The sequence below is a fragment of the Arachis hypogaea genome, chromosome 11 (assembly GCF_003086295.3).
Source record: "Arachis hypogaea cultivar Tifrunner chromosome 11, arahy.Tifrunner.gnm2.J5K5, whole genome shotgun sequence".
NCBI classification, from domain to species: domain Eukaryota; kingdom Viridiplantae; phylum Streptophyta; class Magnoliopsida; order Fabales; family Fabaceae; genus Arachis; species Arachis hypogaea.
The window spans coordinates 141433181-141449430 of record NC_092046.1 but is presented as its reverse complement, the minus strand read 5'-3'; the positions used below and the strand labels follow the sequence as shown (position 1 = coordinate 141449430).

Here is a 16250-nt window from a genome sequence, read left to right as displayed (position 1 = left end):
TCTCTTTATTTATCCTATCTTATCTTTTTGTCCCTTGTACATGTATTAAGCTTTTGTTTCATGTGAATGATTTCTACAAAAGAATTTTTTTTTTATTGTTCTTCTAGGTAAAAGATTCTTCAGTGTAAATTTGAGTAACTTGGGTCCTTTTGTTTAATAAGTTGGATGAACATTTTAGTATTTTTCCAATTTGCCTTGAGAAAAACACGTACCAAAGTAAAGTCCTTGCATGGAAATACTAGCTAATAATCTTAGGTGTTTGCTATGGTACCTAAAAAGTATTGTCTAATTACTAAAATAGATAAAATAATTAATTTTAAATTTAAAAATATAAAAATTAAAAAACTTTAAATATTTTAAAGTTACTATAAAAAGTAATTTAGACAAAAGTTAGACCCCAAATAAAAAATATCATAAAATTGGCCTAATTTTTAACCTATTTTTATATTATTAAAAAACTTTTAAGTATATCAATACACATACATTAATGTTTCAGTCGTTTTTAATCATTAATCTTAATTATAAAAAATATATATAATATATATAATTAAGATTAATGATTAAAATTTACTGAAATACTAATGAATCGGTATACTTAAAAGCTTTTCTATATTATTAGCATGATTATGGGGTTGTTTTATATGTGAAGATGTGATATAACAAATGAAGAAAAGAAGCGTTTTTCTTTTGTCTAGGAGGTGGCAAAAGGCTAAAGAGAAGCAAGAAAATAATATAGGACAAGGTAAAAAGCGCCAAAGCTAGCTGTGTTATGTTATGGGGAAAGCGTAAGGTGCAGATTAATGAGGCCTACGCTACATCACCATTGAGCAGGACAAAAAGGGTGCCTTAAATGCTTCCAATTTGGACCAAAAAACACTTGAATTTTTCACCAAACCTCGGTCAATTTAGTCCCCATTAGAGAAACAAAGGACTACCCTCATCTTGATATGCTCTATAGAGCAATTACCCACTTTAGACGCAGGTGGCTGCACCAAAATCTAAAGACCTCAAAACATCCATTCTCAACTTGATCAAAACATGACCAACTTCAGCAAATGCTTTCTCTTCCTTCTATCATCATCATCATCATCGCCTTGTCATGTACTTTTTCACCTGCGAATTCCATTCATCAAAAGCATATATAGCCAGCCTCTTTAGTCTCTAGTAGTCTCTAGGCTTAGGCTATTTCTTAATTAATGGCTTGAATTTCTTAAGAAACACTTTAACCACATTTTGGGTAAGAGTCAATAGTCAATACTATCTCTACTTTGTTAAACTGGTTTTATTTGAGTGACAATTCAATACTTATTTTCTCTTGAAAGAATTCTATTATTGAGGTTGTGACTTGTGATTGCTGGATTTTATGGGTCCACAAAATCTCACATGCTAATCAAAACATTATTCCAAAGTAGTTCAAGTACAGGTCAGAAATGGCTACAGAGATTTTACTTGCCACGAAGAAAAAATTTGAGATTGCACCATATACAAAAGCAGCATTCTTACGTGTTTTCAAATAGAGTGAAAGCCAAATGTTACTACCATTAAATATTGAATGTTTTACGTTCAAATTTATGCACAAGTCTTATTCACTTCTAACCTCCTTTTAAAAAGCAGAAATTTTTGGTCTTATGATATGGTACGTTGGTAGGTAAAGTGAATAAAGTGAGCAAGTGAGAAACCAAACGTGCCCCAGAAAAGTGTTAGAATTGAAAAATGAAGGTTATGGCAAACTTGATAATTATGTAAATCATTAAATGATGAAGAGATTCACGTCACCGGTCATGATCGCATAATGTAGTATTAATTAATGTGAGCATCTGCGAGCTATGGTGTATCGGTGTATGTATATTAATGACACCTGCATAAACGTCACTTACAAGTCACGTTAAACTTTGATATGAAATATTTTGGCATTTGAAATTCTTAATTTTCTGCTAAAAGAAATTTATAGATTTTTTTGTTTGGTGTCTTCATTCTCACCAAATTTATATGATCCTGCAATGGGCTTTTTTTTTTTTAGGATGTTACACATCCATGTAACTATGTAACCAAGTTGGTCCAACACCAAAAAAATCTAATACTATTAAATGAAACGTGAAATACACGCATCCAATACATACGAAATCGCCCAACGCTTCTTCTCCCCCACGCTTCTTCTTCTTCTCCCGCGCTTTTCACGCTCGTTTACGCACGGAGTGTCTTCTTCTTCTTCGCGTTCCTCCTTCTCCTCCTTCTCCTCATTTTTCGCGTTCCTTCTTCTTCACGTGTTTTCTCCTTATCGTCATTCTTTTGTTGTTGTTACTGCTTTATTTTTTTGTCATTTTCTCCTTCTCTTTGGTGAAGAAGCAGTAGAAGGTGAGGAAGAAGAGTTTTGAATAGTGCAGAATGAATCAAACACAGTATTCATAGTGAACCGAAAACAATACAATTGTATAGTACTGAGTGAACGAAACATAATCCATTATATAAAATCAAATTCAAACAGTTTTCTGCAGAATGAACCGAACACAGTACTCATGGTGAACCGAACACAGTACTCATGGTGAACCGAAAACAATACAATTGTATAGTACTGAATGAACGAAACATAATCCATTATATAAAATCAAATTCAAATAACTTTGCCTACAATTTACATATTATCAGTTCAATTCAATTCAATTCAGTACACCTCTGTCCATTTAATTCAATTCAAATTAGCAATTGCATTCCATTCAATTCGATTCAAAATTGAATAATCCAAATCGCTCTCCTGTTTACCAAAAAATTATGAACCCCTAAATACTGAACCCTAAACCCTAAACCCTAAACACTAAAACCAGAATCCTGAACACTGAACCCTGAACTCATAAACCCTAAATCCCTAAAATCCAAAAACCTAAACCCTAAATCCTACACCCTAAAATCTAAACCCTAAACCCTGAACCCAAACCCTGAACTCTGAACTCTGAACCCTAAACGCTAAACCCTAAACCCTGAACCCGAACCCTGAACACTGAACTCTGAACCCTAAATGCTAAACCCTAAGCCCTAAACCCTAAACCCTGAACCCTGAACCCTAAACCCTAAATCCTCAACCATGAACACGGTGGACCGAAATTAATACACAGGGCGAACCGAAAGTTTGAAACACACTGAACCCCTGTACACTAAACCTTAAACCCATAAACCCTAAACCCTAAAATCCTAAACCCTGAAACCCTATCGTCATTCTTTTGTTGTTGTTGCTGCTGTATTTTTTTGTCTTTTCCTCCTTCTCTCTCTGGTGAAGAAGCAGTAGAAGGTGAGTAAGAAGAGTTTTGAATAGTGCAGAATGAACCGAACACAGTACTCATGGTGAACCAAACACAGTACTCATGGTGAACCGAACACAGTACTCATGGTAAACCGAAATCTTAGTTATGGTGAACCGAAATCTTAATTACGGTGAAACAATTATATTGTGCTTAGGGAAGAAAACATAACATATTGGTCTAATTTTTGTTAGACTCCTTTCTGCGGACCCGAACCGAAAACATGAAAGTGGTGAACCACCTCTTTAGTACTTACCGAGTCGAAAAGTTACTCACATTTACTCAGAGTTACTCACAATTACTCACAGTTACATATTATCAATTCAATTGAATTCAATTCAGATGTAAATCACTTCGGTCCATTCAATTCACTTCAAATAAAATTAGAAATTTCATTCCATTAAATTCGATTCAAAATTCAATAATCCAAACCTCATCAAATTGATGCATTTGAGAAGAATCATCAAAATCGCACTTATTCAACTGATTTGAAGTTGATTCATTCATTGTTTCAATTCAAAAGTGCAAATCGAAGAAGAAAATGAAGAAGAAGATGAACGACGAAGATAATTACGTTGAATCAATCCAGATCCATAATGCAGAGAAGAAAAACGCGAAAGAGGAGAACAACGAATTTAATTAGGTTGAAGAAGAAGAAGAACGCGAAAGAGGTTTACGTTGTATGAAAAAGTTTACGTTGAGAAACGTTGATAACGCAAAATAAGGATTCGTTATCTAGGTTATAAAAGGCGCGTGTAAAACAAGCGGGGGTGTGGGGCGTGGAGTGAAAGTTACATGGATACCATCTATGTAAGTTTTACATGGATGTAGAGCTTTTCTCTTTTTTTTTTTTTTAATATTGGATATAAAGTAAAAAATTTCGTTAAACTTTAAATTCTAAATCTTATAATATTGAGACTTATTTTAACTTAATATTAAGTTATTTTTATTAAAGAAACTACTTAGATAAAGACGCTTAAAACGTCTTTTTTAAAGATGTTTTTAAGTAATTAAAAATTAATATATATATATATATATATATATATATATAATTAATTAAACTATGTTATTTTTATCAAAATTAGATCAAATAAATTAATTTGGCCAAAAAATTGATAAATTATATTTTGAACCGGTTTAAATTAATATTTTTTATAAAAAATAATTATAATATTTCTATTATAAAAAATGACTAAAATATTCTTTTATATATATATATATATATAATCTTAAATTTTAACCTTTTTCTTTTCTTTGTGTTGTTACAGGGTTAGAATTTAAGATTTTTAAAATTAAAAAAATATATAATAAAAATATTTTAGTCATTTTCTATAATAAGGTTATTGTAGTTATTTTCTATAAAAAAAAAAGAATATTAATTTAAATCGATTCAAGGTTTGGTTTATTGATTTTTTGATCAAGTCAATTTATCTGATCTAATTTTGACAAAAATAATATAGTTTAATTAATTATATATATTAAATTTTAGTTAATTAAAAAAAGACGTTTTAAGCATCTTTACGAGTGTCTCCCTTTTATTAAATATGTTAATATTGGAGGTAGTTAGGCTAAAAAGAAAAAAGTGACTCGCGATTTTGTATAAGACAAAAATAAAAATTGCGACCCACGAATTTAAATAGGACAAAGTTCTCCACAATAAAATTCTACACAATATTTTTCTTTAATTGTGATTTATAAACTGACCAATTTTTCACCCAATATATGTGTATTATACACCTATTGGCCAATATATGAAAATTACACTATATATTGGATCATATAAAAAATAATTAGTACCTGCAATGCATACAGGCATATTTTATCTTTTGACATTATATTTGTGCCATTCTTTATCCACATATTTTTTTATGTTTTTTTATTTTTTAAAAGATAATTTTTTTAATTTTTGTCAACTATTTTTAATATCAAAAATAAAAATATATAAAAAAGTATACATATAAAAGTAAGAATTTAATTTTAGTATATTAACTTTATAAAAATTTTACACACATCTAATTTTTTTTAAAAGATAATGTGTATGAAAATTAGCCACTTTTAAATAGTGATATAAGAATATATGAATAGTTGTTTAATGTAAATCTTTTCTAAAATGACATTATATCTGCATTAAAATTAAATCTTAAAATATAACATTACCTTTTAATAATAATAATAATAATAATAATAATTATTATTATTATTATTATTATTATTATTATTATTATTATTATTATTATGGGTGTTCATGGATCGAATCATATCCGCAAATTCGTAGTAAATATCCGCATCTGATCCGAAAATTGCGGATACGATCCGACGGATTTGATAGGATCCAATCCGCACCTTTTACGGATCGGATCACGGATATCTGCTCTACATCCGCATATCCGCACAATAATAATTAAAAATAAAATAAATATATATATGTTTGGTATTATATTTATTTGTTTGTATGTTTTAGTTAGTAATTATTATTCATATATTGTATTATTTTATTTTTATTATTTAGAAAAAGTTTGATTAAAAATAGAGTAAAGTATCGTTTTTGTCCCGAACGTTTGGGGTAAGTCCCAAAGTTGTCCCTAACGCTTCATTAGTCTTATTTAAGTCCCTAACGTTTCAAGATTGACTCAATGTTGTCCTGCCGTTAGGGATCCGTTAACAAAATTGACGGCGGGATAAAATTGAGACGATTTTGAAACGTTAGGGACTTAAATAGGACGAAAATGTTAGGGACAAAAACAATATATGAAAATAAATTTTAATTTAATTTTATCTTTCAATAATATTAATTTTTTACTGTACATAGTATTTAATTATTTTTTAATTACATCTAAATAAATTACACTTAATCACATTACTTTCATTTTAAATAAATTTATTTTTTATAATTTTAAAGAATTTTGATACATTAGAGACAAAAGGTATAATTTATATTTTATTGTATATATATTTTTTTTCTTTTCTGCAAGTTTATATACTAGTCATTCTACAAACATTTCATGATAACTAAAAATCTTTAAGAGTAAAATTATAAAAAAAAATTAATTTATTGAAAATGAAAGTAAAATGATTAAGTGTAATTTAGTTAGATGTGATTAAAAAATAATTGAATACTATGTATAGTAAAAAATTGATATTATTGAAAGATAAAATTAAAATTTATTTTTATGTATCATTTTTGTCCCCAACGTTTTCGTCCTATTTAAATCCCTAACGTTTTAAAATTGTCTCAATTTTGTCCCGCCATCAATTCTGTTAACGGATTCCTAACGGCATGACAACATTGAGTCAGTTTTGAAACGTTTAGGACTTAAATAGGACGATTGAAATGTTAGGGACAACTTTAGGACTTACCTCGAACTTTGGGAAGAAAAACGATACTTTACTCTTAAAAATATTTTAGGAATAAATAAGTTTAAAACTTAAAAGTGTGAAAGAAATATTTTTATTGAATTTTTTACATAGAAATATGATTAAAAAGAGAAGATTATTGTGAAATAAATAAATAAATAAGGAAGACGTAAATATAAAATAGAGAAATACAAATATGCTCTTATCTCACTATAATATAAGTAGTTTATCAATTTGCTAATATTATAAATATTGTAGCTTAAAAGTACATAGAGATAAAAGAAAGAGAGTTTATTAGCACTGTATAAAGTGAAGAATATTATAGAGAGAGAAGAAAATGTTTTATTGCTCTTGTTGTCTATTGTACTTAAGGCTATGAAGCCTTATTTATAGCTGTACAAATTCAACCTTTATTAAAGGTTGGTCTTCAAATTTTTCTCTTGAAAATTTCAGCCGTCCAATCTCATAAATGGACATTCAATTTATTTTTATCACAACACTCCCCCTTGGATGTCCATTTAGGATTATTGCCTCGTTACAACCTTACTAAAGAAAAATCCAGTGAAAAAAAAATCTTAGTGAAGGAAAAAGAGTACAATATCCTTGGGGACTGCCTCATTAAAAATCTTGTCAAGAAAAACCCAATGGAAAAAACCGGACCAAGAAAAAAAGAGTACAGTCTCCCCCTCTTGCCGACATCATTTAATGTCTCGAAATCGGCGCATCACAATCTCATGTACCAATCTTTCAAAGGAGGATTTTGGGAGTGACTTTGTGAATAAATCTGCCAGATTGTCACTTGAACAGATCTGTTGGACATCAATAATCCCTTGATTTTGAAGATCACAAGTGAAGAAGAATTTGGGAAAAATATGCTTTGTTCTATCACCTTTGATGTATCCACCCTTAAGTTGAGCAATGCATGCTGTATTATCTTCAAATAGGACAGTTGGAGCTATCTTATGATCAATCAGTCCACATGATGACAGAATATATTGAATTAGACTCCTCAGCCAAAATACTCGCGACTAGCTTCATGAATCGCCAGTATTTCAGCATGATTAGAGGAGGTTGCTGCTATCGTCTGTTTCGTGGACCTCCATGATATAGCTGTACCACCATACATGAACAGGTATCCTGTTTGAGATCTCCCTTTATGTGGATCAGACAAGTATCCGGCATCTGCATAGCCAACTAGTTGTGACTTTGATCCATAGGGATAAAATAATCCCATATCAACCGTTCCATGAAGATATCGAAAAATTTGTTTGATTCCACTCCAATGTCTTCTGGTTGGAAAGGAACTATATCTTGCTAGTAAATTTACCGCGAATGATATGTCAGGTCACGTATTATTAGCAAGACACATTAGCGCTCCAATGGCACTAAGATATGGTACTTCAGGACCAAGGATATCTTCATTCTCTTCTTTAGGACAGAATTGATTCTTTTCCACAGCTAAAGATCTTACAATCATTGGGGTACTTAATGAATGTGATTTATCCATGTAAAATCTTTTCAAGATCTTTTCTGTGTATGTTGTTTGATGAATAAAGATCCCTTTTTTGTATGTTCGATCTGCAGGCTGAGACAAAATTTAGTCTTTCCAAAATCTTTCATCTCAAACTCTTCTTTTAGAGTTTTTATAATTGTTGGAATCTCTTCAGGAGTTCCAATGATATTTAAATCATCAACGTACACAGCAATTATAATGAACTCAGATGCAGATTTCTTTATAAAAATACATGGGAAGATATCATCATTCTTGAATCCCTTTTTTGCCAGATACTTAGTAAGACGATTATACCACATTCGTCCTGATTGCTTTAGACCATATAAAGATCTTTGCAATTTGACTGAGTATAACCCTTGCGAATATTCATTGGATGTTTTAGATATCTTTAGTCCTTCAGAGACTTTCATATAGATATCCCGATCTAATGAGCCATATAAGTAGGTTGTTACCACATCCATTAAATGCATATGCAGTTTATGATATGCAGATAAACTGACCAAATAACGCAATGTTATCACATCCACTACAGGGGAATACGTTTCTTCATAATCTATACCGGGCCTTTGTGAAAAACCTTGTGCTACAAGTCGGCCTTTGTAGCGCACAACTTCATTTTTCTCATTTCGTTTTCTCACAAATACCCATCGGTATCTAACATGTTTTACATCTGCAGGTGTACGGACTACAGGTCCAAAGACTTCACGTTTTGCAAGTGAGTCTAATTCAGCCTTCATGACTTCTTTCCATTTTGGCCAATCATTTCTTTGTCGACACTCTTCGATTGATCTTGGCTCAAGATCCTTACTTTCATGCATGATATTTAATGCCACATTATATTCAAATATTTCATTGACAATTGTCTTATTTCGATCCCATTTCTCTCTTGTAAAAATATAATTTCTTGAGATCTCGTCATTTTCACAATTTTCAGCTACCTGAACGTCTTCTGGCGTTAAAATTGTATCAGAATTTTGGACAACTGCAGGTGTCTTTAGTGTGTCTTTTTCAACAGGAATAGTATTTACCTCTTTTCTCTTTCGAGGATTTTTATCTTTGGAATCGACAAGCCTGCCACGCTTCTGACGTGTATTTGCTTCAGTGGCTATTTGTCCTATTGGGACATCAATTCGAATTGGGGCATTTTCCGCTGGTATATAAGATTTGGTTATCCTCTTTGTATCGAAAAATGCATCAGGCAATTCATTTGCTATTCTTTGCAAATGTATAATCTTTTGAACTTCTAGTTCACATTGCCCTGATCGAGGATCTAAATGCATCAACGATGATGCATTCCAATTAAGTTCCTTTTCAGGAGCTTATTCTCTCCCCATAATATTGGAAAATTTGATTCATCAAAATGAAAATCCGCAAACCGGGCTTTAAATACATCTCCCCTTTGTATCTCAAGATACCTTACTATAGAGGGAGAATCATATCCAACATATATCCCCAATTTTCTTTGGAGTCCCATTTTGGTGCGATTAGGTGGTGCAATGGGAACATATATCGCACACCCGAATATTCTTAAATGAGAAATATTTGGCTGCTGGCCAAAAGCTAGTTGCATAGGAGAGAACTGATGGTAACTCGTTGGCCTCAAACGAATAAGTGCTGCGGCATGTAAAACAGCATGCCCCCAAACCGAGGTTGGGAGATTTGTTCTCATAATCAAAGGTCTAGCAATCAATTGGAGGCGTTTAATAAGTGATTCTGCTAACCCATTTTGTGTGTGAACATAAGCTACTGGATGTTCAACACTTATTCCGTTAGTCATACAATAAGCATCAAAAGCTTGGGAAGTAAATTCACCAGTATTATCAAGACGAATTGCTTTGATTGAATTTTCTGTAAATTGTGCTTTTAATCGAATAATTTGAGCAAGTAATCTCGTAAATGCCAGGTTGCGAGAAGATAATAAGCACACATGTGACCATCTCGAAGATGCGTCTATTAGGACCATAACATATCTAAAAGATCCACATGGTGGATGAATAGGTCCACATATATCACCTTGAATCCTTTCTAGGAATTCAGGGGACTCAAATCCAATCTTTACTGGTGATGGCCTTAAAATTAATTTTTTCTGAGAACATGCAGCACAACAAAAATTCACTAGTTTTAAGAATATTCTGATTCTTTAGTGAATGTCTATGTGAGTTTTCAATAATTCTTCTCATCATGGTTGTTCCCGGATGACTCAATCGGTCGTGCCAAGTTATGAAATCATTTGGACTAGTAAACTTCTGGTTTACAATGGCATGTGATTCAATTGCACTAATCTTGGTATAATATAACCTAGATGAAAGTGAGGGTAATTTTTCTGATATAACTTTCTTATTTGAATCATGAGTTGTGATACATAGGTACTCATAATTTTTCTCATTCATAGTCTCAATATGATATCCATTTCGGCGAATATTTTTAAAGCTCAATAAGTTTCTTCGAGACTTGGTAGACAATAGTGCATCATTTATTATGAATTTTGTTCCTCCAGGAAACAAAATTATAGCTCTTCCGAAGCCTTCTATCACATTGCCTGAGCCAATAATAGCATTAACATATTCTTCTTTTGGCACAAGATGGGTAAAATATATATCACTTTTAAGAATAGTGTGCGAACTTGCACTATTCGCAAGGCAAATATCTTCAGAATATGTACTGCCATTTTTCTTCAAAGACAAATGATAATAATAAAATGAGTAGAAGTACATGCACAGTAAAATTTATCACATGAATACTTAACAAACACAAACACATATCAAACTATTCCATCATTGATCAAATAGCCAATATTTCCTTCAGAATCCTTAAAGAAATTAGATACATCATAATGAGTGGTGGAATTTTCATTATTTGAAATAAAATTTGTTTCCTTTTCTTTGTCATCCCTTTTCAAGGATGCTTGACAAAGATCAACTAGGTGCCTTGGGGTACGACAGGTACGTGACCAATGGCCATTTCCACCACAACAGAAGTATTTATCCTCAATTGATTTACTTTGCCCATTGTTTCTTTCTTTATCCCACTTCTGATGAGATCCTTTCTTGTGAACATAATTTCTTTTCCTTCCATAATTTTTCTTGTTATCAAAATCTTGCCATTTACCTCTTCTGGGATTATAAGTTGCCGCATTTGCTTCAGAAAATGGAGCGGCGCCAGCTGAGCGCGCTTCATAATTTCTTAAGAGCAACTCATTGTTGCGTTCAGCAACAAGAAAGCAAGAAATTAGCTCAGAATATTTTTAAATCTTTTTTTTCTCGATTGCTACTGCAAGAGCACATTCGAGGCACGGAAAGGTCGAGAAAGTTTTCTCTAGCATATCAGGTTTGAGGAGGTATCACTGTCTTTTGATGATTGTACCTTTCTTCAAGGTCTTTCCACAGATCTGCAGGATCTTTTAATGTGGGATATTCATTTTTCAATCATACGTCAAGATGACGATGAAGGAAAATCATAGCTTTAGCTTTATCCTTTTGGGAGGTATTATTTTTAGCCTTAATAGTATCTCCAAGATCTATTGAATTAAGATGGATTTTAACATCTAGTATCCATGATAAATAATTATTTTCAGATATATCAAAAGCATTATATTCAAGATGAGAGAGTTTCAACATAATGAAAATTTGTTACTTGGAGTCTTCCTAAAATTTCGTTAGAGTTTCGTGCTGATAACGTGTTGTGAAATAAATAAATAAATAAGGAAGACGTAAATATAAAATAGAGAAATACAAATATGCTCTTATCTCACTATAATATAAGTAGTTTATCAATTTGTTAATATTATAAATATTGTAGCTTAAAAGCACATAGAGATAAAAGAAAGAGAGTTTATTAGCACGGTATAAAGTGACGAATATTATAGAGAGAGAAGGAAATGTTTTATTGCTCTTGTTGTCTATTGTACGTAAGGCTATGAAGCCTTATTTATAGCTATACAAATTCAACCTTTATTAAAGGTTGGTCTTCAAATTTTTCTCTTGAAAACTTCAGCCGTCCAATCTCATAAATGGGCATTCAATTTGTTTTTATCACAACAAAGATTCAATTATGCGGATATATCCGATATCCGATCCGACACTAAAATAGGGGATATCATATCCGATCCGATGGAAATTGTGCGGATCGGATCGAATTTTCGGCCATATCCAACTCAATCCGATGTGATCCGATCTGCGTACACCCCTGAATAATAATAATAATAATAATAATAATAATAATAATAATAATAATAATAATAATAATAATAATAATAAAATGTCATATATGTTGACCAAGTTCAATACTAACATGACCAATAATAATGGATAATAAATTTGGGCCATGGGATTAGTCTCTCCTCGGAGCACAAGCCTATTACTGGGCCGAAACTACCCAATTCTTACCTAAGTTCCTTTCTGTCTAAATAAGTAGCCTAATCTATAATACCAAAAAAAAATAGTCGAATCTATATTTCATAGAAAATTATTATCAATCATCTAACCCATCATCGTTCATAAGGATGAATAGTTATTTGAATGCCTAATTTTAATTTTTTAAATAGTTCGCTTGCAATAATTGATGTATGTGGATTAGATATTTGGTTGAGCCAAAAGTCATGTGGATGTGGAGTGTTTGTCTCTTAGCTTGCACCCTCTTAATACTACCAATTATAATGATGGATTGTCATGCCTAAAGAAATTAGCATCAGAGTAGGTATTATAATGTTTACACAATGTTGACCAGAATGATGATCCGCACCAGAAAGCTCATTGGCCATTATTTTTTTTTTCTTTTAAATGCAAATAAGATTCTGTGTTTTAACTCCTATTTTATCAGTTCATAATTTTTAAGTTTGCCTTTAATTGTTAGATTAAGAAATAATTGAAAAAATTTATTTTTTTCTGTTAATTTTATCGTTTAATCTCATTTGTAACAAAAATAGCAGAAAACATAAGAATTATTCTATTTTTGTATGATCATGCTTCATAAATAAATATGTTTTCGTACTATCATTTCTAGTTTTTTTTTTAAATTATAATTGTTTCTCAATTTTTTATTTATTTTTCTTGTTTATAGTATGGATGTTTTATTAAAAACTTTTTCTTTGATATTTTCTAATGCATATTATTGTATTTTTTTAATATATTTTTTAGAACTAATTGTTCATAATTATTTTAATAATTTTTATTAATACATCATTTTTTTAATAAAATTTTATTATTTTTGGTTTAACTTTGTATAATTTTTATTATGTGTTACTGAATTAGTATGTAATTTATTCAGAGTACTCAAGAATAATACTAAAAAATTATGATAAAAAGTACTAAATTTCAATACAAAAATTTAAATTCTTTTAAAAAAAATTATAGTAAAAAAGTGCTAAAGAAAATATAAAGAGGAAGTGTTAAAAAAAATATGATTTCTAAGGATATAATTACATGTTTTTAAATATTTTTTAGGTAAATATAATTTTAAATAATATCATCCAAATAACATATATTTTATTATAATTTATTTTAATAAAAAATTATTAAATATAAATTATATTAACACCAACTCACTTTTTATCAAAATTAAATTTATAAAATCAATTTAATACAAATTTCTATTTACAAACTTTAATCTAAACATGCTAAAAAACTAAAATAAACGAAATGAATTACAAGTCTCACTATTTTGCAGAAATGTTGGCTCAAAAAACTAGTTACTCTTTAATCAATACTCAACAAAATCTATTAATAAGTAAATTATAACCAATTACTTAACTAACTAGAAAAAGACAAAATCATAGTTACAGAATGAGAGGATGTGAATGAATCAAGCTAAGTTCTTGAAGACGAGATTGAATCTTCTCCAAAGTACCATCAACAGTAATATCAAAAGCATCCTTCTTCATCCTTAAACCTGGAGAACTGTTATGCTTGCGATAAACAACTCTGGGAATCAATTCAAGAACCTTCTCCCTCATTCGCCGAACCCTAGCCCTGGGTATCCGCTTCAAAACATCCAAGATCTTCAAACCCTTGAACACCACATCCTCCTTTGGAATAAATACTGAGAAACTCTCAAATTCGTTCTCCGATAAGTGCCACCCGTATTGCGCCTTTGCCGATAGATCTTCAAAGAACACTGGTATGCAACCCGCCACGATCCCATCGAACGTCGACCTCCGCGTCGGCGTGTCCCCCGGCGGCTGCAAGCAGAAGCTCGATTTCAACATTGGCCTCATGAACCTCAAAGGGTCATGCTCACAAACACCGTTCGAGCAATCCACGAATTCGCACAGACTCTCGTACCCGTCAACACCGGTGGAATTAGCCGTGGCGTACTCGCACTCCATCCTGATACTCCGACGGACATTGGGCCCACCAGTGGAGGATCCACCACCGCCCGCAAACATGGCCAGGTTGGAACGCTTGGAGCGGCGCACGCGCTGCACCCAGGACTCTAACAAACCCAGATTCGGGGATGAAATGACGTTGGGTAAGGAACAGCGTGTTCCTGCCAGGGCCACGCGCGAGACTCAAGCGTGAGAGCGGTGACGTTGTAGAACTCGGGAAGCTCAAGAAAGGAGGTTCCCCAAAGAGGCGGGTCATTATGTAAGGGCTGCGTGAAGTCCCAAGCGGGGCGAGCCATAACAAGGAAGTGATCGTGGCCCATTCTGCGGGTCCAGATCTCAGGGGAGTCATCCTGGAGGAATTCGAAGAGTTCGAGGCCATGATCAGAGCTTGAGTTATAGTCTGGACCGTAAAGGTAGCGGAGGGCGTCTAAGGAGGCGTAATATGGGAGGAAGATGGCATCAGCAAGGGAGGGGTCATGGGTGAGGCATGGGTATTCCAGCATGCGACGGTGGAATATGAGTTCCAAGGTGGATGGGTCGGTGCGGTACCAACTGTTTGAGTGGTTGTGCGTCTTCTGACCCAGGCCGTGGTTCGCAAGGTACGGGCAGAAGTCGTCAAACAGCGGGTATTCGGAGCATTTTGCCAGTAGATCTAAGTTGAATCTTGGTGGTATCTTCCTTATGTGTATCCATCTCTTGTCGCACCTTTTTCCTCCTTCAGAGTTAGGTTCCACATCTGCAACTGCATCATTTAAGCAGATGACCAAGCACACCAACATAGTTTGAATCATGTATGTGGAGGATGCCATTGTTTTTGGGGTTTAGAGAGAAAGGGGGTGGAAGTGGAAGTGGAAGAGGAAGAGAAACTGTAAAAACAAAATGAATAAATAAATAAATAATGGAAAATAGTGGGGGTTTGGCAGCGATGATTTTGGTATGGAGAAGAGTTATTTGACCCAAAATTGTCGGTGCATGCTGAAATAGATACGACGTCGTATATATGGAATCAGAACCATCCATCCTTTATAACTTTAACTCCCATTCATGGATCATTGTATGCGGCTCACATTTAGAGCATAGTGTGGATCACTGCCTCACAGCTTCTTATTGTAAATAACAAAAATAAGAAAGAATGTGAGGTCAAGTATGCCCTCAGTAAAATACGAAATTAGAGAAAGGTTTTTCTCCTTTACTTCTCTCATAAGGGCAAATCAAGTTAACTAAAAAATAATATCTATTTGCAAGGACAACTATTACATGGATGAATCCAATTCAAATACGGGTATATAGCAATAATAGCATACTATTTGCTAAATGGAAAAACTAAATACATTCCTAAACAATTGCTCTTCCACTGATTACTATAATGATATTAATTATGAAATAATGAATTTGGTTTAATTTTATTTATTTTTATTATTCTATAATTATATTATTTTATTAGTAATTTAATTTATTTAAATATTTAATTAAAATAATTTTTTATTTTTATTTTTAATTATTTCTGTTAACCTTGATTAAAATTATTTTATTTGTTCTATATTTTAGGTTAATCAAATTATCACCTTTGTTATAATTTAGGTTAATTAAATTATATATTTTTTCCGGTTTGTGTTATTTAAATTGGTTATTTGATTTGATATATTTTATATTTATAGTTTTTTTATTAAAGACTTTTCAGATGAGTATAGAAAGATTATAACATTTGAACTATAACTCATTGGCTTATTTATATTAATTTTAGCTTGGCTTGTGTTTTTATAATATT

General features: G+C 32.0%; 1 pseudogene; it reads right to left on the bottom strand.

Annotated features, from left to right (window-relative positions):
* Positions 1-13703: 13703 nt before the first annotated feature.
* Positions 13704-15485, bottom strand: LOC112723075 (probable xyloglucan galactosyltransferase GT19; annotated as a pseudogene).
* Positions 15486-16250: the final 765 nt, after the last annotated feature.